This window comes from Jaculus jaculus, chromosome 4 (assembly GCF_020740685.1).
Source record: "Jaculus jaculus isolate mJacJac1 chromosome 4, mJacJac1.mat.Y.cur, whole genome shotgun sequence".
NCBI lineage: Eukaryota > Metazoa > Chordata > Mammalia > Rodentia > Dipodidae > Jaculus > Jaculus jaculus.
Window position 1 is genome coordinate 57,422,357 of NC_059105.1, and position 26,587 is coordinate 57,448,943.

Consider the following 26,587-nt stretch of genomic DNA (forward strand, 5'->3'; position numbering starts at 1 on the left):
ATGATTGCCCTATTGAAAATCCACTGACAGGGAATGGATGAGAGACACACCCTAATACAGCATGAGATTTCCAGCTGGGTAGCCTCCTATTTGCAACTTTATTTCCTAGTGTTTTCATGATAATGTACCCCTCTGTAGTGGAGTGGTGTGGATGTGTTTTCCCTGATGCTCCAGCTATTGGGAAATTGGCTTCCCTTGTGTTTCATCTTTGAATGCTTGCATGCTTACATTCATTAAAACAAATGAAGATTCATTATATCTTTATCATTCTCTTTAGGCATAAGTTGGATGTAATATACTGAAACATTGAATAAAGCCTTTTTTTTCTTTTGGTAGGATAAGCTATTTGAAAGTCTTTTGAACTTTGTATTATTTCCGTATTTCTAATGTAGGAGTTTATAGCCCACTTCTTCATGTGAGGAGTGTAACAGGTAGGCTCCAGTTAGTTTGACTTCAGCCTAGACTGGTTATAAGGCCAGCACTATCATGTGAACTGTGCATGCCAGCTCAGAGAATGTCTTTCCTATTGCTGCAGTGGTGTCTGACCATCTTGTTCGGATCCAACTGTGAGCATCTTACTTGTGGAAATTCCATTAATTTATGAGTTTACTCAGGATAATGTAAGGCAGTTGTCAAGCTAGCTGTCTAAGATCTAGGAGAGAACAAAATCCTTATGAAATGAGAAGAGGGATGTGGTGGTTTGATTCAGGTGTCCCCCGTAAACTTAGGTGTTCTGAATGCTAGATTCCCAGCTGATAGAGATTTGGGAATTAACACCTCCTGGAGGCAGTGTATTGTTGGGGGCAGGCTTATGGGTGTTATAACCAGTTTCCTCAAGCCAGTGTTTGGCACATTCTCCTGTTGCTATTGTCCATCTTATGTTGGCTAGGGAGTGATGTCCACCCTCTGCTCATGCCATCGTTTTCCCCTGTCATCATGGAGCTTCCCCTTGAGCTTGTAAGCCAAGATAAATCTCTTTTTCCCAGAAGCTATTCTTGGTTGGGTGATTTCTACCAGCAATGTGAACCGGACTGCAACAAGGGATTAGGTGAGATTTTTGAGGCCAGATGTGAAAGGTCATCTGGACCAGGGGCATGGGCTCTGCCACAGCAAGGCAGGTCAAGTGTGGGTTCCAATGTGGACAGTTCCCACAGAGAACTTCTTGGTGTGTGGTACCAAGATTCATAAAGAAATGTCAGAAGGGGAACAGGAGAAGGTACCACTAACTAATTCATTTACTTTATCATGTAGCCTGGGCCATGAATGGATCAGATGTTTCAAAATTCAATATTTTCAAAACCGTGCTTATTGTCTGTTGCATTGTTTTCTATCATACTCAAGGACAAGCTTCTAGGAACATGTACTTACCAAATGGTGACCTTTTACTTGAAATATTAAATTGAGCAGAATATACAAGTATTTCTATGCATCCCCAAGAACAAATATAGTTTTACTACATTGTGTGACTGGATATTTTTGCTTCTTTCTCATTAAGGAAAAGCTACTGATGGAGAAGAGCAAGTAAAGGGAGATCTCACATGCTCAAAGTCATTGTACTGCATTTAAGATGTGTACATTGAGAGATCTCTGTATAATAGCATGCAGTGCAGCCTCATGCTGGGAACGTGTGTTTCCTCTACTCTTCCTTATTAGCCTGAAGTAAGGGTCCTGGGAAAACTGAAAAGTGTTCTACATATTTCCCTGTGGATGTACGGTTCTCTGAAGTAAAAGTAAAGTTTGCTTTGTGATGGATCATCCTGACATTCATTTTCATCACAAACAAATGGTAATATAACTGTCCAAATTAGCTTGTTAATTTCCTAAAAGACCACCCCTCCAAATGTGAAAATACACTATGGAGTACCCACCAGCTCTCCCTACCCACAGCTGTCTGTATTCTCTTTGCATTTTTAGTATGACAGGTTTTGAAGTAAACACAAAAGACCCTGAGATCTTGACTCTGTATATAGCTAAAACACAGTTATCAGTTAATTCCTCTGACTAAAGTTTTCTACCTAAAAATGAGAAGTTTGCATTATATTACAATCTCTGAATAGTGTCCATTCCGAGCACCTGTAAGGTTGTATTTTAAAGATAAAAAAGCTTGCCATTTTGTTCAATGGAAGAAATCTAAGTAAGATTTGAATGGCCATTGGGGTCAGTCTTTTGTTGTATGTGGAAGGGTGCTGTATTTTGTGGCAGGAAGTTTGCAGTCTGAATTAATTTCTCATTAGAAGAACCACGTGGGAAGCATGGGCCCTTTCCTTCATGTCCTGAGCATCAGGACACACTGATGGGATGTAGGCAGATGGTTCTTCACAGGTCTTGTTTTCAGAAGAGAAGAAGCCATTTTCTGGAAGAAAAGAATTGGCCAAGGCGAGTTGTAAGCAGATTTTGATGATGGACAAAAGGACCAGCTCATCCCCTCTTAATTCTGTTCATGTAGTCTCTTCCAAACTCCTGAGCAAGGATTTATAATCTGATTATGTTTCAAATCTTTTTTTGAAATGAATTTTAACAATTAGTTACAGTTTCCAGTTCTATTTTTCACATACTTACTACCACCGGTAATAAATATATATATATATGTGTACTTTTAAGATTTTCTCTACCTCCCACCAAAAAAAAAAAAAAAAAAAAAAAAATTCTGTCATAGCTCTGAGCTCAGCTGAATTAGAGCAATGACCAGAAAATCTTAGAAGCGTGGGCTTCAGAATATAATCTTGAAAGCATGTTTTCTTTTTCACTAATATCAGAGTCAAAATGATTTTCTTGATCTTTATACAAACGTACTTACTGTAAACATAACATTAAAAATGGTAATGTAGAAAAATGTGAAAATGAGCAAAAGCAACAACCAATTTTAAAACAATGAGTTAGTGATTCTGTGGGACTTAGCAGGGCAGGGTGTATTCGAAGTATTAATCTGCCTAAGCTGTTTGGGAACAGATGTACGTGAAACAGATACCCGGTGTTCTGTTGTGTACATCCAAACTGAGACATCTGTCAGTGGACTGTGTGGTCAGAAATAATGGAAGCAGGGGCTAACCCCCCAAATGACCTATTACACATGTGAATTATTGAAGCACTAATTAGTCAGTAAGACATGATGCTGTGATTCATCATTCCACACATTAATCAGAAAAACCCTCTTTTAAAAAATTGTATGTTCTGAATTTGAGGGATATTTTTTAAGATTGATAGAAAGATTGTTTAGCTAGAAAATATGTCCTGCCTGCTTGTAAAGTTTTAAAACGTTTTTACACGTCTATTTAAGAAAAAACAGTTTTATTGAGAACTTTCATGCATGAATATACCATAATTTGATCATATTCCCATCCTATTGCCCTCTTCTGTTCCCCTCCCCCACTCCATTCCACTGAATATCCTCTTCTTTCCAAGAAGTTATTCCTGTGTTTGATGCCTCATTCCTTTTGTCATACTCTGTCCTCCATGTCAAAATGTTAATAGACTCAGAGTCAAGCTGGTCTTGTGGAGGTAATGGCAATCACTGCTAAATCACGGGTGTACCACTGGAGGACAGTGTCCCAAAGTTCTTTCCCATCCTGTGCTTCTTACATCTTTTGCTCCCTATTTTGCAATGTTCCTGACAGTTCTATTTATCACGTAACAATTTCTCAAGATTTTAGGGTTTTTTCTTGAGGTAACTTAGTGCTCACAGGAAAACAAATGTAGAACGAATTCTCTGGAACAGGATTGCTAACTAGGCTTCCTGTCATGATGGGAACTCCGCTTGTTCAACTTGTCATGTGGGAGACACTAACCAGTGTCCTCTGGCTATTCAAGCACCAGAAATATGGTTTTGTCTTAGAACTGTGGTTTGAACCACATTTAAAATAATATTGCATTTTGAACTCCTTAATTCTAATAGCTGCAAATGGCCATTGGCAACTGGAGTAAACAAGGCACTTTAATGGACCTGAAGACACTCATTTCCAAGCTGGGGATCAAATGCCCAGCCTCTGTGAGGCCCTGGGATCAGTTCCTCAGCACTACCATGAAATAAAACATGGAACACAGTTCAGTTTTATTTATTCTCAGGCTTTAGTTCTAATCTTTATCTCTATGTAGAAAGGAAGGTATCATGTTCACAAATTTAGCTCCAGCATAAGATGTATAGAGTCATATAATTTAAGCTGTCAGTTAACAGAGTCCTAGGTTGGTCATGGTGACACTCAGGAGGCCAAATTAAGAGAATTGTGAATTCTAGATCAGTTTGACTATATATTGAGACCCTGACTCAAAAATTAAACAATTTAATCAAAATCCAAATATTGAAAAAATATGAATATAGAAATACCATCCTACTTGTTGTCCTCAAACTCCATTAAGTCTTTGGACTGATGTGTTACAACTGTGTGATACCATCTGAAGGCAAGCATTTTTCTAATGTATCTACTGTTTTCCTCTTGGTTCTTTAAGGTAGGGTCTTGCTCTTAGCCCAAGCTGACCTGGAATTTAAGATATAGTCTCCAGGTAGCCTCAAACTCATACTCCTCCTACCCCTGCCTCCCAAGTGCTGGAAATAAATGCATGTGCCACTACACCTGACATGTCTCTACTTTTGTGTCTCTACTCACCATAACAGGGGAATAGAACTTTCACAGCTAACTAAGGACATACCAGGATAAGTCACATGGCCTGGGCCAAGGCAGGTAAAACACAGATGTTGATTCATATTTCATTTGGATTTTCAAATTAGGTTCTGTCGCTAGCCCAGGCTGACCTGGAATTCACTGTGTAGTCTCAGGCTGGCCTCAAACTCAGCAACCTATCCTATCTCTGCCTCCTGAGTGCTGGGATTAAAGGCCTGGACCACCACAGCTGGCTGGTGATTCAATTTACAGATGGGAATATTCAAAGCTTGCAGCCTTGAAGTGAACAGCAGAAATATAAACGTGAAAAAGTGAAAGAATCAAAGAAAAGGGAAGTGTATATATGAACAACAGAGCAATTGGAAAACCAGGAAGATATTTCCTCAACTGTACATTTTTGTACTTACTGTGACTTGTTAAAGCAGATTACCTTTGTTTTAAAGGCCCAGTGTAGGATTGGGGAGTGCTTACCTAACATACCTACATAAGGACCTGTTTGACCTGCAGTACACACATAAAAGCCAGGAGTGGTGGCATGTGCCTATAATCAATCCCTTCACTGGGGAGTCAGAGACAGGTGGATCCCTCAGTTTGGCAGCCAACTAGTCTAATTTAATTGGGTACCTTCAGGCCAACGAGAGACCCTGTTTCTAAAAAAGTAGCTGACATATCTAAGAATTATAGCCAAGGTTTTCTTTTGGCCTCCATATCCACATGTACACGAACCCACACACAAGCATGCCCACATACATGTGCAGAAATTGAACATACACATGCCAAAAGAGAGGCCAGGAATGTAGTGTAAAGAACTCATTAGAGTTAGTGATCTTACTATTAGAGCACTCATCAGAATCTTATGCAAGCTATTGCACCTATTAACCTACTATTTAATGAGATTGTTAGATTACATTGGAAAGTTTGAAAAGCATCATCAAAGTATAAAACACAAGTATTTCTAAAGTCATCTATACCACGGACCTTCTTAAACATGTGGTGGCACCTACAATTCTTCCTCCTTGTTTTCTTTATAAATTAACAGTAGATCCAGAAGATCCCCATATCACACTCTATAGTGAGTTATCTTACTTGTGAGTAACATTCCAGTGTGGTCTGTAGTTCACTGAAGCAGCTTTCTGTTGAATGCTTTGTATCATTTATAGTCATTTTTGTTACAGCCAGTAGTGTAACGAAAAACCTTGTATTCCTTTGCACTTTTCCCCAGAACTTTTGAGATCATTCTAGAAAAGGAAATGTTGAATCAAAGAAAAAATGTTTGTATAATTTTTCCCAGTGTTGCCAAATCCCCTCAAAGGCATTGTGTACTTTGGCTTCTGTCATGTTTTTTTTCCAAAATTTCCTTCAAAAGAGTGTATGGTCAAATGTTTGAAAACAACCTGATAAGAGAGATAGTATCTCAGCATAGTTTTAATTTGTATTTCTCTTATTAAATATGATTTTAGTAGTATATTCATACTATATTTAGGAAGTACCTATTATGTGCTGGGGCCTCTAGACAATCACAGGGGTGCTATAGTCAATTTAATATACTGTACTTCAAGGTATTTACAACATACAGAAGAGATACCAGCAATATAATACATGATTTACTTTAAGTACAATTGAGGTATTACTAACAGGGTATTATGACTGATCATGGAAATATAGCTAAAGGAAACAAAAATCATTCTAGTAAGTGGGCAGAAGGGGATACCAGGGAAAGCAACGGGGAGACTTGAAGGTGAACTTGAAATTGGGCCTTGGATTCTGTTGAGAAGTTAGGAGCATAGATAAGGGGATGAGGAAAACTGTTTTGAGAATACTTTGGGGGGATTAAAAACAAACAAAAAACCTCAGGCACATGCTTTGGCTTATTTGGACAGTTAAGAGTGAGTCTGTGGAGTATCACATGTTTTGGGGGAGTCTTGACTGTGACTGGTCAATGATCATATAGGCATGAATATCATGGTAGCAAGTTGTCTCAACCTCAGGGTTGAATAAGGACTGTCCGCAACTGGACATAGTGGAGATCAACTTTTTCTTAGGTGTTATTCTTAGGTGAGTTTGGATTTAGAATAGTAAGTGGCAGCAGGATCGATGATCAATGGGCTTTTGGATAGAGAGTCCGGTGTGAGCCAATCCAGATCAGCAGGCAATGTGTGCAAGGCAGGGGGACAGGCAGGTGAAAATTCATGGAGGGATCATCACAGAAGAACTTGAGGGAAAGGGAGGAGACACTGATAACCCTGAGGGTTTCAATCTGGCCCATGGGTGGAGAGAGGATGCTGCTAAAACTCATTGCCAACCCAGCACAGTACAAAATATATTATTTAAATAGATTCTACAGAAGACTCTGCATCAAATGTGCCAGTGATTAGACAACTGACCAACAGAAGGGAAATCTCTTGAAAAATGCATCAATGGGAGGGAGAATTTGCTCCTTAAGGACTGTAAATTGAGATCCGTCAAGCCAAACATCTGGTTTTGGTGGGAGCCTCAGGCTCTCTCCTGCTGGATCTTGTTTCTTCTTAGCGATTTCTCCTTTGGAAAATTGTTGTTTAAATGTTTCTATGTTTAGAAATCATCATTTGTTAAATTTGATAACTAAGGTTATGATTTTAACATTCTCAATATTTCAGTATTATGAAAAAGTGAAGTCAGGCGTGGTGGCTCACGCCTTTAATCCCAGCACTCAGGAGGCAGAGGTAGGAGGATCGCTTAAAGTTCAAGGCCACCCTGAGACTACATAGTGAATTCCAGGTCAGCCTGGGCTAGAGTGAAACCCTACCTCAAAAAAACAAAAAAAATCCAAAAAAAGTAAAATAGTAATTTGTATGAGTGTGATGACTGGGTTTAAGATGCCCTTAACCCATGTAAAACCCCCATGCGGGGCTGGAGAGATGGCTCAGCGGTTAAGTGCTTGCCTGTGAAGCCTAAGGACCCCGGTTCGAGGCTCGGTTCCCCAGGTCCCACGTTAGCCAGATGCACAAGGGGGCGCACGTGTCTGGAGTTCGTTTGCAGTGGCTGGAAGCCCTGGCGCGCCCATTCTCTCTCTCTCCCTCTATCTGTCTTTCTCTCTGTGTCTGTTGCTCTCAAATAAATAAATAAATAAATAAATAAATAATTTAAAAAAAAAACACCCATGCAAGAGCCAGCGTCTGTAATCGCAGCCCTATCTCAGTAGTGAGATAGAAGGTGGAGACAGAATCATGGGTAGCTCAGGGCCAGATAGCCTGACATAGTAAACAATAGCAACAATAACAACAAAATAATCCTACTTCAAACAAGGTGAAATGCAAGGACCAACATCTGAAGTTGCTTATGACCTCCACATGTGTGCTTGCACTCACACAAACAAACATGTGTAAATGCACATACACATCATACACACTGTAGGGTTGTTAAACAGTGTTTACTTGCAAACTTGTTCAATGCCAGATCGTATCTGTGAACCTAACATGCCTATGGCAATGGGAGAGGGCAGTCAGGAAAATCCACAGCCAATGAGATAGCCTGTCTGACAGTTTGTAGTCTAGAAGTTTCCTATGGTAAGAGACCCTGTCTGAAAGAAGGTGGGGAACAGACACCTCAAAGTTGTCCTCTGACCTCCACATGCATATGGGCATATTCACACAGACACACAAATAACAACTTCACAAACCTTATTTTGTATGTATGTATGTGATCTTTGGGTGTGTATGTGTGTGCATGTATGCATATGTGGTTGTGGTTATGTGTGGGTTATGTGTGTGTATGTGTTATGTATGGTATGCCCATGTGCATTCATGTAGAGGCTGGAGGAGAATGACAGGTGACCTTCTATGTCACTTCTGTACTTTGTTTTCTTGAGACAAAGTCACATCAAACTTGGAGATCTTGTTTTTTGTCAGTCAGTCTGGCTGACCGGATGCCTCGAGTCTCCTGTCTCTACCTCCCTAAGCACTGGGGTTACAGCCATGCATGGCCATTTCTGGTGTTTTAAATGGGTGGTAGGGCTGAGCTCAGTCTCTTAAAATTGCACAAGTGCTCTTATAGACTGAACCATTTCCCCAACCACCTAAACTCTTTACTGTTTTATAGGAATCATACTGGGAACAAAGCAATAGCATATGGATAGAGCTTATTTGTCTTCATGAAGTGTCCATGGTATTTGAAAACCTTAGGTACCTGCTAGACTCATCATGCATACTGTTCTAGGTGGAAAATGATATATAATGTGCTTTGAAAATCTTAGTGTAAAACATGAATCTCAATAGTTGGTATGGAAAGCTGTGGAATGCCTTTTGGATTTGAGTTTTTAAAGGCCTTCACTCAGGCTGGAGAGATGGCTCAGCAGTTAGAGACCCTTGCTTCTAAAGCCTTTCAGCCCATTCTTGAGTGCCCAGTACCCATATAAAGCCAAATACACAAAGTGTCCTATGTCTCTGGAGTTTGTTTGCAATGGCAGAAGGCCCTGGCATACCTATTTATTCTCTCTCTCTCCTAAATAAAAATATTGAGAATAAATAAAGGCCTTTAGTCAATTTAATTAGAATCATATTGTATGCATGATTTGTCTAGCTCCAAAGGAGTATTGTAGAAGACCTCAAACTTCTGAGGTTAAAGATTTAGGCTATGTGCTACTTTACATTAAAATAATGAGTCAACAGTTACCCACTGCTTAAGTAATAATTGTAGGACAATCATATTTAAACCAGTGATACTGAAGTGAAGAATTCTTGTTTATATTCTAAACTAATCAAGAATTATGTACTTTGAGAATAGCAACTATTTTCACCATTATTCTCAAGTCAATGGAAATAAAACCATGTTGAGGAGGTAGTATAAACTTTATTATTCATATTTGGTCAGTGTTCTGCCTTTATCTTAATCTTGGTAAGATCAGTTAAGTTCTCACTCTGACAATTCAAAGTATCTGTCCTGTTCGATTTATTACTAAATACTATCATGCACTGGAAATAACCTTCTTCATGTTTCCACCTTAGTGAAAGCTCTGGTCATTACCACTGCTAGCAGTGCTCTTTTGTCTGCACCCACTGTTACCACATGATGTGCTGTGCATTTGATATGGATATCACCATATTGCCATAAGGAGCTGCTATTATTTTAGACACTAACTGATTCCATGATAGTGTCAGATTTCTTTAACATATGCTTATGTTTTTGTACAGATGACCCTAGGAAACATCTGCTAGTTTTGTGGAGGTATCTACTAGTTTCTTTTTTTAGATTTTGAGTTTTCACTTTTTTAATGTGAATCTACAAAATTTTATTGCTATTTTCCTTGTATGGTTCTATATTATTGATATGAATAATATAAAGCCAGGAGTGTTACAATTACAGGTGACACTGAAGCTATCTATGGGTAGTATTTTAGAAAGCTCTTTCATTATTATGTTCTTAACTTTGGTAATTGATTGATAATTTAAAATAAAAGATGCTTTTTAAATGGCTCCTTTGATATTTCAAATTTTAAGGCTCAAATTGCTTTCTATTTGATATCTGAAATTACAATATGAACTTGAAGACAATATTTGTGGTAGTGATGTTATTGGTCAGCACAGATCCTGGTCAAATTGCTAATCTTTCTTAGTGTTTTTGATGGTTCTATAAGTCCAGGAAAAGAAGATGGAAATAAAGTTTCTGGAGATGTGAACTGTATTTTATAGGCACTAGGGAGAATTACAGATAATAGAAACTATTGGTTTTGTAAATAACAGTTGGGATTACTTTTTATTCAGCTACTTTAGTATGATCTTCATTGGGACAAGCAACAATCTAGGATTTATGTTGTTTTCCCTACTTTGAGAGAAAACAGTTATTTGCTCAAAGAAAATAATATTGATGCTTATTATTATATTTAAACAAATATGTAATATTTAAACAAATCTGGAATATCAACTGAATGCAAACCCCAAACTTTCATTGAAAAGCAGTATTTGTCCATGTTTTCCAGTGGAAATGGATAGATATTTTCTTAGAGGACATCACCAATTAATTTTTGTGTCATCTACACACTGAGTACTGTGTCCAAAGTCAATAAAGTAAATGTGCATAATGGTATCATCTTTAATCAAAAGATATGCCTATGTGGTTCTGTTGACTACAGCAGTGGTCTTTTATTTTGTATTCATCTCTTTTGTGCCTCAGACATTGACCTCACTCAGACTTTAGCATGTCATCATTTACATCTCCAGCCTCCTTCAGTGGCCCTGGCTGCCCTGAGTCCTGCTGCTCTGTCCCTTGGGTGACTTATGTCATTAGAACCACCTTCTGTCCCCCTGTTTGCCACCACTTGGCTGGAACTGAACTGCAGTTCTTGGCAGATCAATGCCTGCCTCTCATAGCTCAGCCTTGGCTGCTGTGGTACCTGCTCGTCTCCTCTTCCAAAATTCAGTTCTATTAGAGGGCACAGGACCACTGGAAGTCTCAGTTTTGATGAGAAAACCCATGTGAAGCTGTGCTCAATACCCAAGCAGCTTTTCATTTAGGCCTGAAATTGGAGAGCCAGGGGCAAGAGTATCCCTTGAGAAACAGGGATTTGCTTTGGCCTTCTGGGCTCAACGCTCAATGTTTAAGTTGGCTGCTGGGCTGAATCTAAAGGGAATGTAATTTTCCCAATTTGTGGTTTAGTTTCCTTGTATACAACTGAAGTAAGACCAAATAAAAGAAGTCCCCAATGACTTTTCCTGTTTCCCATAGAGCAAGCCACTTACTTTGTCATAGCTTCCCACCCTTCTGTCTCTCCTTCTTCCCCATCAAGGAGCTTGAGGAGGCATCAGGAAGGACATTATTTGTAAAGGAGTTATATCTGAACTATAAGAGACTTTTAGTAGTTTTCACTGGGTACTTGTTTCCTGTTCTTTTGTTGTTAGTTTTTAGCATATTGAATTTGTCTATTTTACTATATGGGAGGGACAAAGAGAAACACATTTCCATTAATTTTGTTTCTTGCCATGTATGCTAGTCTGAGCAGGTGGGCCCACAATTGTTTACTTTATGCTCTTTTGAAAACAATTATATCATGGGAAATTGAAGAATAGCAAAATTAATTTGTTTAAGAATTCTTTAGGAAACCTTGCATACATGTTCATTACAGAAACATTAGGTTTCTCCCCTTAAAGGACAAGGCTTTGTTTTGTCTTTAATAAGACACACTCTTTATAATTAAAACAAAATCCCAGTGTTAGGGGATTACTGCTTTAAATAATTGGATTTCTTTCTTTTGTTTCTTTGATCCCTGTATATGAGAATAAATATAATAGTGAATTAGGATAATAAATATTTCCAAATTAAAAAGTTCTGTTAACCACTGAATTTTAATAATGCTTCCCAAGGATCAGGAATTTTTGGAAAGGCAATGTTATAAAAATTGGCTAATAGCACCAAACTATGGAGACATTTTAAAATGATTGTATATATTTTTGCCAAAAATGTTAAAATATATATTCTCATAGATTTATTTAATTCTATCATCAGAATGCCAACTTCAGTACTTTCCATTTATCCTTTCAGATTGATGCTTTATTGAAATGATATTCTTAAAACTTATTTTTACTTATTTGTAAGGAGAGAGATGGGAAAAGAGAGAGAATGCAAATAAGCCTGCCAGGGCCTCTTACTGCTATAAATGAACTCCAGATGCATGCGCCACCTTGTGCACCTGGCTTTATGTGGGTACTGGGGAATTGAATCCAGGCTACCAGGATTTACAATCAAGCTATGTAAATGCTGAGCCATCTCTTCAACCCTTAAAATGATATTTTAATATATGAGGATGGTTTCATTTGAAACTGGTTAAGGTTAAAAAGTTTACAAGTAAAAAGTAAGAAATAATCATCCAGCACCGTTTCATTAGTGAGAACTTTCAGAATGAACTCTTGTCTTTTTTCCATCTGTTTTCCTTTGTACCAACAAATTCATCTTTATAAGATACCAAAATTATGAAATTTCTATGTGGTTGAGTGCTAAAAGTGAGAAATATTGTGTCAAAGGCAAACTCTTGGCTCAGAATGTGAGCTGCCAGGGAAAAGCTAAATTTGTTGGGGAGAGAAATGAGTTGTAGAGTTGTCAGAGATTCTCTTTTCTAGTGGATAGTTTCTGAGCTTGGATGCACCTTCTTAAAGCCACTTAACCTTGGCTTAACCTTGACTGGAAACTTCAGTGTGTATGATTTGAAGCTTGAAAAGATTTGAAGCTTGGTTCTAGTCCTCGTAGACTTTTAAAAGAATCAGTGGAATTTTGGGGCAAAAATATAAAGGACTTGAGAGATTTCAACTTGACCTTCTTAGCAAGCAATGTGAGTCTTAAATGACACTTTCAGTTCTTACAGAAGACTCTGTTACCTTTATCTGTGTCACCAGACTGTATCTTAATCCCTTCATATCTTGAAGAATTACTGCCTAAAATAAATCAGTGGCCTCTTGTTTTAACGCCAGGTGTTTCAGTCAACAACAAGCAAAACATTTAAAGTTTCCCTCCCTTAGGTATTAGTTAGTCTTCAGTGTTCATATTTAGAATATTTGAATCTAGAGCAAATTAAAGAAAATGATCAGTTACTGTATTTGCCCTGTTTTTCTTCATATCATATTAAGACAATGGAGGAGTCAGTAGGAAAAAAAAAATATATATATCTGGAAATGTTAAAGAAGAAATTCAAGTGGAAGGGAGCATTTAAGAAGGATGGTAGGTGTCTGCTGGGGCTGCCATAACCAAATAGGATAGGCAGGGTAGCTTCAGCCACAGAAACTATTTTCTTTTACTTCTGCAGGCTGGAACTCCAGGGCCAAGATGCAGTTAAGGCTGGTTTCTGAAGAAGCATCTCTGGCCTCCACACCACTTCTTGCTTGCTGTGTATGCCCACATACAGGGAGATAATTATCTGTCTCTTTGTAAGAACATCAATCCTCCTTTAAAACTTCATTTAACATTAGCTATTGGCTTTAGACCTACTTATTCCAATACAGTACCAATGGGTATTCTGGTTCAACCTATGAATTCTGAGCAATACAATTCAACCCATAAAAGATGGGTTAATTACTACTAATTACATCTTTCCAACCCCAACTCTGCAAATTCTTGCTCACAGTGAGGTGAGGGCTTTATACCTTTTGATTTTAATACACTGGTTTTATTGCTATAAAAGTATATTAAAACACCAATAAATCAGACTTGTTAAGATAGAGAATTGACACAAGGCATAATAAATTATTTAGAAAGGACTTTTTTCATTTTAAGTAGTTTTTCTTCACTCTAAATGTCTATGGAATTTGGTCACCTGATCATTCTAAATGCAGAATAAGCACCAAACTGTTACTTACACAGACTGGAAAAATAGCAACAGTGGCAGCTTTTACACGTAGTGATTGAATACCACTCATCACCATTGTCCTTAGTTTGTTCTTCTTATAGACTTGGGAAAATGGGATGGATGCACAAGTGAAAGTTTATGTAGATGATTATCAATATGCAGGTGCAGGTCACTCTTCGATCTTTTGCTATTAATTGTTTATTTTATATCTTGATACTAAAATAATTGTCCTCATATATCTATATGTCCATGGAAAATCTTGTCAGTAAGTTATTACCTTGCTTGTTAAGAAGTTCTTGGGACAGTCAGATTCTTGGGCTCAACACCTATACCACTGAAGGACCATGTAGAGAAGTGATTTGGGTCAATATTGCTTTGATTTATTCAAGTTTGAGCAAGTCTCTTAGTGCAATCAGAATCCTGACCTGTATTCACAATGGTGACACTGTGCTGTTATCTAAATCCACTGTGCTCTAGAAAGGTAAAACATGGAAAACAGGTCACGAGTATTATTTTTGCTGTCCTTGATCCTAAGTGATATCTTATGTCAGGTGGTTGCCTTCTAAGATAACTAAAGTAGAAAGTTCACTAAGATTTTTATATGAAACCATAAGACAATTTTCAGAATTATCAAGCTATGCTATTAAAATGATATAATAACCATGTCAGAAATGATCTAAATAAAGAATTAAATGGCTCAATTCTATTTAGAGGTAGTTAAAATTAGCTTTGACATTAGATGAACAATGTTTTAAATAATGTTCTGAGTGCTTAAGCTCCTACTTCTTTATCCTTTAGCCATCCCTTTTAATGCAGACGTAGAAGCACGTCCTTATCTTGGCTTTTGAAGGCTCTGAAAATGCAAAGCGACAGATGTTATACACAGAATAATTATATGTATCCAGGAAACACATCTTTATAGAGTGGGCTTGGTTCTTGGGAAAACAAGAATTTGGCAAACAAAGGGCATTAACTTGCTGATCTCAGCAGTAGCTACTTGGGGTAGATCATTATAGTCCTGTGTAGGTGGTAACTGTATGCATGTATTGGAAAAATAGTACAAGTCTAAAATATACAACTAACTTGAGTAAATGTTAGCTCTTTTATTCCTTTAAAAGACAGAAAAGGCTCTCATGTTTGAAATATCATGCTTGATAGTTCTTTTTTTTTAATATTTAATTTATTATTTGAGAGAGAGAGAAAGAAGCAGATAGAGTAAGAGCATGGGTGCACCAGGCCTTCCAGCCACTGCAAACAAACTCCAGATGCATGCACCACCATGTGCATCTGGCTAACGTGGGTACTGGAGAATCGAACCTGGATCCTTAGGCTTTGCTGACAAGCTCCTTAACTGCTAAGCCATCTCTCCAGCCCCTTGATAGTTCTTTTAACAGCCTTTTAGAAGAGGGCTATAGGAGTCTACATCCTAATATACTGGTGCAGAGGATTTGAGCCATATCTTTTACTGTCTGACAGCTCCACAGCTGTTTGTCTCAATGAAGGTTTGACCTGTTGGCTCCAATGCCATCTTAAAGTACATCTATCCATAGATAACAAAACAGACGTGTTTAGTTCAATATCCCAGAATAATTGCCTAACATGGATATCAGTTTGAAGGCCATTGTGTAAACTATTTCTAAAGTATGTAGCTGCAACAGGACAAAAGCTTTGAGGGACATTTCAGAAGGTGTTGGGCTTTTGAGTCTGAAATTGAAATAATTAGATTTGTTCATGTTCATGTTCTGAATGTCCACTTAGCAACAAGGTCCCCTAAATGTGGGGAAATTTTCCTACAAAATGTTTGTATGTATGGTACCTTCAGGACAAGACAATACCTATACTGAGTGTATTCTGAAATAATTGCACCATGTTTCTTATTTTGTGTATCTTAGATGCTCAGCATGTATTTTTATTGTTGACAGTGTTATAACAGACCACCACCTAATTTCAAGTTCTTAGCAGCCCCTTCCCTATAGCTTTGGCTATAGATCTCACATCTGAGAAGCTGAAATGATAGAAAAAGAGAATGGTATATTTAGGACTGGCATGCCTTTGCATTGAGGGTTTCTGGGTGTGTTAGTGCTTCCATCAGTATGCATGCAGAGGTAAGCAGGGTTCCTTGAGTGTGAGAATGTGTTTCTCCTCAGCATGATCTGTAGTGCATGCACAAAGGACACCTAGAATCTATAGGGAAATATGTCAATGGTGAAGCCAGGCAATTGTGAGCAAATTTCAGTTCTATACCACATGATCATTACTATATGTCAGAAAAGTACCCATTTCATCCTGGATGAATGGATGCAGAAATGTGCAGGGTGGGTCCAGAATTCATTTGAGAATAAATATGAATTGAAATTTTCCAACAAAATGGGGGGAACTTGTGCCTAGTTAAAAACAGGGAAAGTATCAATTTCTGGTAATTTTTTCATCTAGTTTATATTTCAAATGCCTTGCAACTATTTTTACATCACTTAATTCTTATCTTTTTCTTTTAACCTATCCCATAAATTTCCTAATGGAAACTTTGCACCAAAGGCTTTCTTCATCTGTCTTAGAGAGGAACTCTCCAAGCAGTAATTTGAAATAAAAATCTAGTGAGGTTTCCCCACAAAGTTTGCTACCTAATGTGCCTTTATTCCTCAGCATCCTTAACTATTGCAGGAAATAATATGTAGTCATCCTTACATTCTTAATATAGAGCTCAGTGAGCATGTAGCATAGAGCAGACACTAGAATGCTAAAACTAGATACTTGATGGAAGATACACTTTAATTTTGTATATGTGTGCCATGTGTATGTTCATATAGATATAGGTGCCTATGTGTATGTATGTGAGTACATGTAAATGCCAGAAGACAAAGTTGAATATCTTCTTTAAGCACTGTCACCTTATTTTCCAAAACAGGGTCTCTCATTGAACTTGGAACTCCCTGACTTGGCTGGACTAGCTAGTCAACAAGCTGTAGGGAACCTCTTACCTCCACCTCTTCAGTGCTGGGATGACAAGTACATACAGCCATGCTGGCATTTACATGGGCTGCTGAGGATCCAAATTCAGCTCTCCATGCTTGTGTGGCAAGCACTTTACAGCCCGGGTCATCTGTTCATCCCTGGAAGAGTGTCTTCTTGTTTCTATAATTAATAGTTTTATGTCCAAATAATTTTCAGAATGCTATGGAGAAACATTAGATTATGGACAAACCTTTTTATAAATTATTTTATTTATTTGAAAGAGAGAGAGAAAGAGGGATGAAGAGAGGGAGAGAATGGGTGTACCAGTGCCTCTAGCCACTGCAAATGAACTCCAGACACACGTGCCACCTTATGCATCTGGCTTATATGGGTACTGGGGAATTGAACCTGGGTCCTTAGGCTTTGTAGGTAAAAACACCTTACCTACTAATCCATCTCTCCATCACCATAAATCTTTAAAATGAAAAAAAAATTCCAGTTACTCTTACATCATTGTTTTCTTGAAAGCAAGGGAATATAAAATTGTTTCCCAGCCAAAGGGCTCCATGTGTACCTGATGATAAGGGAAGAGCTAGATCCTGCCAAGCCTGAGCTCAGCAGCGGTGGGACCAGGTGACTCCTCTCTGCATCTGCCGTCTCTAACTTCTATAAAAATATCACTCTTCTATCCACAGAGCCCACCATCAAGAACCGTTTTCCTTTTGAATGGTGAAACTAAAAAGCAGCCCCATCTCCATACTGAAATACTTTGGGAGTTGTTTGCTTTGTTAGGGTAATCAGGGGTTTGCTCCTCAGAAAGCTTGTTCTTTGGCCAGTTTATTTGGTGGTAAAGAAAATGAGAGGAGAAGCCTGGTCCCTCTCATAAAACATCTCCGAGAATGACCAGGCCTTTTGGTTGTTGTGACAAGCATGTGACACCTCAGTGGCCCCAGCCACCCTCTCCATGGCTGCTCTTTTCTCCCTTCTGGGGTCTCTCAGCCTCTTTGGTTCATGTCATGTCCCAATAGCAGCTTTTTTGCTTCTGTGGAAATTCACTTCCTCTGCAGTTTCTTTTCCATTGCTCTTCCTGTTTTCCTCCCTTACTCCTCCCTGTTTCCAGATTTGAATGTGCAGAGACTCATCAAGAAAAACAGAAGTTGGTTGTGGGGAGGAGGAGTTAAACATCAGTAAGATGTGGTAGTAATATAATAGCATATTCTTGAGGTATTTAGAGTGATTTAGAGACTGGGGAGATGGTCAGTAGTTAAAAGCACTTGCTTACAAAGCCTATCAGCCTGTGTTCAGTTCCCTAGCCTCCTGCATATAATAGGTGTTCATTTGTAGTAGCAAGAAACACTGGTGTGTGCACACAGACAAATAAATAATAAAATGTAAGAGTGATTTAAGCATTGTTTGGTATAGTCAAAGTGTTGGAACTTGGACTTTGTATTTGTTCTCAATGTAACTATGGGGCAAAAAAAATCTTTTTGAGGTAGGGTATTGCTCTAGCCCAGGCTGACCTGGAATTCCCTGTGTAGTTTCAAATTGTCCTCTAACTCACAGCAATCCTCCTACTTCAGCCTCCCAAGTGCTGGGATTAAAAGCTTGTGCTACCCTGCCAGGCTTAAAATATTTGAACTCTAAGCTTCTCTGTCCCTCACCTCCAATCTGTAAATGAGACACCTATTTTATGGTAGACACATAATCAATCTAAATCTCACTGTAATACATAGATTACAGATTTTTTTCTATTAATACTTGTTAATTACTATAGCATTGTAAAATGGAAACTTTAGTTCAAATTGAGTATTTTTATGTCATTCTTACTATGGAGCAAGTTTTTTGTTCATCACCATTTCTCTGACTCTTGTGGACACTCAGAAAAATTTGTTAAGGGAATCTATTCTAATCTCCTTATTTCAGTGGTATGTTCCCTTCTAGATTGGTGACTGAGAAAGATACTTAATTGGGCCTCCTACTACCACACTTGTATCCTTTCTGGAAACACTAGGCTTTTTGTTAATAGTATATTTTATATGACAATTTGATAAGAAGTCTTGAGGTCTCATAAGAGTATAAAATTAAATAATCAGATATTTAAAGTCAAAATTTAGCCTTCTCATTGAAATAATTACATATCATTTATCTTAATTTCTATATTTTTTATGTAAAGTAAAATAATTTCCACCTGACCAGACTGTGTTTATGAGGATAAATTGCAGTAATCTTTGTGGAACATTTGCTTGCTCAGCCCAACTTCCTAGCCAGATTTATTATACATTTGCTTCCTTCTGATTCTTTTCTCAGTTTTTTCGTAGGACCATTCCACAGCTTATATATCCAGGCCAGTCCTCCTATGTTTGGCCTGTTAACAGAGCTTAAAGTGAGTCTTACCACACTTCTTTCTTTTTTAATATTTTTATTTATTTTTGGAGGACAGAGTGAGTATGGACACACGAGGGCCTCCTGCCCCTGCAAACTTAAGATGCATTGCCACTTTGTGCATCTAGCTTTACGTGGGAACTGAAAAATAGAAACCAAGCTGTCAGACTTTCTAAGTATGTGCCTTTAGCCACTGAACCATCTCTCCAGTGCTCACCATACTTCTTGGTGCAACTTTTTAACTTACCTTCTAAGATGCCATTTTATACATTATCCTCTTTCCAACTGGGCTGTTCCCTCCCAGTCTCCTGTCCTGGTCCCCTTTTCCCATGTTTGTCTTTTGACCTCTGTCTCTGTTTCCATTTTGTCTCTGGTAACCCTCCTGTAGTTTCTGGCTTCATATGCTGCCTACATGTAGGTATCTTAAATTTATATATCAAGTCTTGTCCTCTTCCGGACATTCAGGTATCAGGGGTGAGTTCAGGATTATATTACTAAATGACTTAAGAAAAAAAAAAAGTAGTTTCCTGAGCTTTGGAGATTTTGGAACTACATATATGTTATATATGGGCCTCTAACTACATGACTCACTCTAATATTTTTTTCCTGATCTTTGTTCAGTGTTTATTGAATAGTTACAGAAGATCTCTATCTAAAAGTCTTCTGTCTGTAGAATAAGTATGGTATTTGGGGATTGTCCAGTTCGTGAGTATTAGAAGAAAGAATAAAATTCAAGTCACTTCTCACTCAATATGTGTTATGTAGAAAACAGTGTGACTAGTTTAAGAATGGTTAAGCAATATTGGAGACAACGACTGTTTGATTAGTGATATAGTCTACTCATATACTTTTAGTATCATGAGTATCAGAACTACTTAATGGGCTTTGTGTCAGAGGATGACTCATCCATTATATCTTCTAGAGAGTTATAGCCAGACCAGTTTGGACTTTATTTCATTAACTTATTATTGACTTGGCATGTAATTTTAAGTCATATCTTTTTTTCATTAGATATGTACATACTCATAAGTGTGTAAACAGCACATGTTGTCCATCCTTAGCCTCCTTCCTATCCTTCCCCTTCTGAAGTGATCCTCCTTGTTGGGGTTGCCAGTTATCCCCATGGGTATTGTGGATCATGCATTGTTGGGGTAGAGATCAGTTATGGGGAATAGGCAATAACTCTGAGCATAGTGTTCAAACTTGTGGCTCTAAAAATCTTTCCGCTCCCTCTTCTGTGAATTTCCCTGAGCTATGTTAGGTTTGTTTTAAGTCTGTTTCAGTGATGAAGTCACAGGAGCCTCTGTGTCTCTGGATATCTGGTTTGGTAGTATTTAAGTGTTCTTTGTGTCTATCTCCTTCACCCTTGTATTGATATCAGGTTCACCATGAAAGCAGCGCTCTTGCTCATTTCCCCAATTACTCTGTGGTTTCAGCTGGGGCTCTGGTAAAGTGCAATTGGTTGATTCTCTCCTCAGGTTCTGCATCCATCTGAGAAAGAGAAGCCAATTCTCCAATGGAGAGTAAAGTCAGTTCAGATAAATGGGATAACTATTCTTAGTTTAGAGAGTATTTAATAGGTGTAGGCCCTCTTGTAGCCCAAGATTGGTGGGAGCTTGATATTGGAGAGTGAACTCATTTTTTGGATATGACTCTGACATGTTTCCCAATTCCAGCTATGGGTTCCGTTCCACTGAGCAGATCCATTAGCCAATTCAAGAGCAGTTGGTTATACATCATGGCTGTGTGCCACTATTGTACTTGGGTGAACGTCATGTCTGGCTGTTTGCTACTGAGTAGCTTAGATCATGAGTTGCTTGGACAGATGTTGGCCATTTTCCCCCAGTAGCTCATGTAGCACCTTCTGGCACTAGACAAGTTAGGTGTCTGGGGACTGACTCTTCCAGATGCCAGCCAGGTCTCTCCATGTTCTGTACCAACAGCATACGGTGTCTTCAGCAGTAAGGTCTTACTGTTAATCTTTGGTGGATCATTAAGTGCTCTGACAGAAGTCTGTCTTCTTATGGGAAACTTTTTAGCTCTCTCTGATCAATATCTCATTTTGGATGTTAACTGCATCTTAGTACTGGGAGTTACAAGCCAGCACCAAGGGAAAAAGAAGGAAGAAAAAGTTAGGTAATATAAAAGAGAAAGAGAGAAGAGGGGGGCAGAAGGTTAAGGTTATTCTTCATCATCCCCACCCAGGGCCCTTTGATTCAGGTGTCCCCTCTGATGAAAGGTCAACCATTTAGTCTGTCTTTCAGGATATAGAATTTTATGGTTCCAGCTCCATTTGGGTCCAGTTTTATGACCCCCCATCCTCACCCTCCCTTCATGCCCCACCCTCCCTATTCCTATAGTCTGGTCCTTGAGATGCCTATTATATATGTCAGCATCTCCAGCAGATCCAGGTTAGGAACCACTGATGAGTGAGTTCATGTGACAGTTGTCTTTCTGTGATTGGGTGAGTTTGCTAACAATGTTGTTTCAAGTTTCATCAGTTTTCTTCAAATTTCATTGTGTCATTTTTCCTTATTGCTATGTAGAATTCCATCATGCAGATATACCACATCTTGATTATCCATTCTTTTAATTATGGACATCTGGTTTGATTCCAGTTCTTTGCTATGATAAATTGAGCAGCTATTAACATGGTTGAGCAAATTTCTCTGAATTGAGGCATGAAGCTTTTAGGGTAAATGCCCAGTAAGGGTATAACTGGGTCTGTTGGTAACTCTATAGTCAATTTTTTAAGGAGACTACATATTGCTTTCTATAGTGGTTGTACCATTTTGCATTCCCACCAACAGTGAATAAAGGTTCCTATTTCTCCACATCCTTGGCAGTATTTGTTTTCATTTGATTTTTTAATGTTTGCTATCCTTACTGGGGTAATGTAGAATCTCATAGTTGTTTTAATTTGCATTTCCATGATAGGGATATTGAACATTTTCTTAAGTATGTGTTTTTGCCATATGTATTTCTTCCTCTAAGAACTCCCTGTTTAGTTCTCTGACCCGTTTTATGAGTGGGTTGTTTGATGTTTTTATCATTTAGTTTATTGAGTTCTTTGTAGATTCTTCAAGTTAATCCTTTTCTGATGACTTGGGTATGTAAGCATTAATTCAAGGGTATTATCACAACTTAAACTACCTGAAATTAAAATTAGAATAATGCTTATCTTGATTTTAACTATTGCCTACATAATTTATTGAAAGTTATAACATAATATGAAGATCACACAAAATTGTAATATTCATTCATATATGTTCCATCAAGGAACCTATTTCTAAAGAAAAGAAATATATGGTCTTGAGAGTAGTTACAGTACTTGCTTGCAAAGTCTAATGACCCAGGTTTTATTCTCCTAGTATCCACATAAAGCCAGGTGCACAAAGTGCACAAAGTGGTGCATGCATCTGGAGTTTGTTTGCAGCAGCTAGAGGCCCTGGTAACCCATTCTCTCTCTCCTTGCAAATAAATAAATTAAAATATTTAACAAAATAAATGTAGTAAAGTATCACAGTGATATTTATCTTGTTTTGGTTGAGAACCCACAGGAGAAAGTCAGGCACTAGTAGGAAGTATTGTAGAGCCACTTTCTTTGTTTTTTTTGCCTGAACGACTTTATATACTAGAATTTAACCATTTTTCTCTTCTTAAGAACTTCAGGTATTAAAGTGGCTAATCTATTTTAAGGATACATGATTTTATTTTATCTTTTATACTCAATCAACTTCATCACTCGTATAATTGTTTTCATAAGAACACATTGAACATTTTGGGAAAATGAGAGAAACAGAAATACTATTATAGTTTTACTGTATTTTAAAAGTTGTCCCATATTCTACTGACTGAAATCCTTCTTCAATAATGAATTTTTTGTCATAAAGACTAAATAATTTTAGTTTTGAATTTAATTTATTTCTTAATACACATCAAGGGTAGACATTTGGGTTTGGAGGAGGATACACATTTTATATATTATAGCAGTGATCCTTTTGCTGCATAAGTCAATGCAGCCACATATTATATGCAAACAGTTATCTGTTCACAGCTTTCAAGTTAGCAGTATGCCTTTAAATATTCAATATTTTGAAGGTCTTGCTTTCTGATTGCAGTGACTTATGTTCAGCGGTGCTCCTGTTAGTGAAATGGAAGCATCTTTAGACATACAGGCACAGGTGGGCATTTTGGTAGCAAGCCCCATGCAGTGTGACACATGGCACAAGCCCACATGGGGGAAAGAACATGCAGCTTGAGCAAGGAGTCATTTTGTGGCTACTTTATTGTAGATTTGTGTTTTTCTGTGGAACAGTCATTATTCAAGGCATTTACTTAGCATAGTGTTTGATTTTATCTAAAGTTTATCATTATTTCTCAAAAATAGCCAAGACTTACTTCATAGAACCTATTTAGACACCAAAGTTCTCCAACCTCTTGCTAGTTATATAAATGATATTTTTACTCTGTCCTTTATAATGTTGGCACCCTGTGCATATTAGACGTAATCAGGGCTGAAAGGAAACTTGAATCCATCTGGAAGCAATAAACTTTTCTAAAAGACTGCACAGTGTTATTTAATCCTGTGACTTCTCACTGTGAGGGAAATGAAGGCTTGATGCAGTTGTGTCACATTGTATTGATATCAAATTTATCTTTCTAAAAAAAACCTGACAGTGGTACTGCAGCCCAGAGGAGAAGATGGCTGCTGGGCCCTGGTGAGCCATCTTCTGCTGCTTACATGCCGTGCAAGAGCGCTCAGCATATGCAGCACTCGGTCTAGAGTTCTTGTTTCCCTTAAAACTATTGCTTTATTAAGCAGTACTTTCTTGCCCCCATCTTTCATTTAAGCTTCTTCTCATAGTACTGGCTTGCAGAAGAAATGGTTTTAAAACTATTTCAAACTGGGAACAGTGTATAAATATCATATATGTAGAATGCCAAATTAAAATACTGCATTATTTTAATATCATACTTTTGGGGTCAATGTAAGTCTTTTTCAGTGATAAAAATGACCTCCTCTAGTTTCTATTCCAGTTTGACTTCTAAAAGGTCATTTGATTTTAAATATGTGTAGGGTAACATGATTAGCAGCATAATTTATGAAGTTTATGCTTATTAGGACAGGTTTTTATTAACACATTAAATTTTACTTTACTAAATTATAATTTTGCTTTTTCATTTTGCCTAAATGAACTGGAGCATCTGAAAATAACTTGAAGTTGGGAAATTTGACTACATTTCATAGGCAATTTTCTTGTAAATGTTTCCCCCTTCTGGAATGATATGCATTGCGTTTACTTAGATTTTTTCAATGCCAGAAAAGAAATTAAAATCCAAGTCAATTTACAAATAATATATTTTTAATTTAGAAATGAAATACTCATACCACTCATATGCCAAGCATATTAAAAATGAGCATAAACTGTCTTGAGTATTTAGCTGGATTGAAAAATAAAACTAATATAAGCTGTATATATTGCTTTTCCTTTAGTCATTGTTCCCCTAAGTCTGAGCCTGAAATACTGAACAAATGGATCAATATACATTGATAAATACTTTTCATAGTATCTTAGACTATGTGAATTTGATGCTTACTTTTACATGTTCAGTATATGTGACATCTGGCAATTTCTCTTCGTCTTTCCTATTTTCTCTGTTACACCCAGCCCTGCAGTGGTCTCTTCCCCACAGCTCTGGCTTGGCATTAGGAAGTGGGCTCCTAAGATCAGTGTGCAGAGGCTGTGGAGTTGTTTCTTTTCTAGCTTTTTCCTGAATGATCAGGATTTGGGCTTTCTTCTGCTTGGGCAAAATTCCTTCTGATTCTGGAGGTGATCCTCATGAGGTAAAATTTATAACCTTTTTGAGTTCTGATAATTGTTCTACTGCCTCTGGCAACATACATCTACCAGTGAAGATTTCAAGTCACCTGAACACTCAGTAGCTGTTCTGATAATTTCTTGTTTTCTTGGCATCAAGTCAGAATCTTCAGGGGAGGGCTGGAGAGATAGCTTAGTGGTTAAGTGCTTGCCTGTGAAGCCTAAAGACCCTGGTTCGAAGCTCCATTCCCCAGGACCCACGTTAGCCAAATGCACAAGGGGGCACATGCATCTGGAATTCGTTTGCAGTGGCTGGAGGCCCTGGCACGCCCATTCTCTCTCTCTCTCTCTCTGCCTTTCTCTGTCTGTGGCTCTCAAATAAATAAAAATAAACAAAATTAAGAATCTTCAGGGGAAAGTTGAGTGCAAGGCATAGAAAGTGAACATTTTATTATCTTTAAGTAGTGGAGGCCTTCGGATAATCTGAAAGACTATGTGATATCTGTACTATAACTACTGGATATCAAGTGTCCAGCCTGCATAGCTATTGCACTGATTGACAATAATGTCAGAGCAGAAAGCAAAAAAAAAAGAGGTAAGACTATCCTTGAAATCTTCCAAAGAAAAAACAAGTGAGTTGGATAGGACTGTGATAAGAACCAGCCTTTAGCAAACAATAAGTGCACACTCAGACTTTTTTTCTTACATCTGATTGTGATTTAAATGTAAAATGTTCTTCATAGGCTCATAGGTCTCAACACTTGGTCCTCAGTTTGTGGCAGTGTTTTGGAAGTAGTGGAACCTTCAAGAGTGGTGAATTGGAGGAAGTAGGTCGCTGAGTTGGGGTCAGGGTTTACATAGCTCAGGTAGCTTTTGGAGAAATGATCTCTAGGTTTCCTGACTATGGGCCTAACGTAGCCAGCGGTTGCATATTCCTGCCCCACTGCCATGTCTCTCTGCCATGCTCGATTTATATCCTCAAACTGAGTCAAATCCTTCTTCCCCTAAACTGCTTCTCCTGAGGTATTTGGTCACAGTGATAAGAGAATAGCAAACACAGACCCTAACAGAAGCAGTTACCATTACTGTGCCTGTACATAATCCACTAAGTTTCAGGGTACAAAAATATTAACAACTATTTACTGTTCTAACATATATGGTAATATTAGTCCTTTAATATGCAAACAAAAGTACCTGGGATATAGCAGGCATTCACATATGTTCAATGAAAGAAGAAAATATCTTAGCTTACCTTAAGTAAGTCTCATTCTTTCTTCAACCCTCCCAACTGTTATCACTTAAAATACCTTTTAATTAACAAGGAAAATGAATATAAATAAGTATAAAATTAGCATGGAGTGTGTGTGTGTGTGTGCACCCTCCTGCATGCTTCCAGAAGGCTTTGGTAAGTTAGTAACTTCTGACATGTGATTATTGAGTATTACTGGACTGTAGCATTCAGTACTCAGAAAGGAGGGATATTTCTTGGAAGAATGGCTTAATATGCT

At 37.9% G+C, this 26,587-nt stretch overlaps 1 protein-coding gene and 1 long non-coding RNA gene across 3 annotated transcripts in view; one reads left to right on the forward strand and one right to left on the reverse strand.

The window, feature by feature from the left end:
- Cerkl (ceramide kinase like) overlaps positions 1 to 26,587 on the forward strand; it is a 121,860-nt gene that overhangs the window by 7,136 nt on the left and 88,137 nt on the right. The window lies entirely within an intron of this gene.
- LOC123460058 lies at positions 1,208 to 26,468 on the reverse strand. Of its 2 annotated transcripts, none has more exons than XR_006636770.1 (3): positions 26,332 to 26,468; positions 16,902 to 17,055; positions 1,208 to 2,353 (listed from the first exon to the last, which is right to left on the reverse strand). It is a non-coding gene; the product is annotated as an uncharacterized LOC123460058 (long non-coding RNA). The 2 variants fall into 2 exon arrangements; XR_006636769.1 differs by having other exon boundaries at positions 16,902 to 17,095.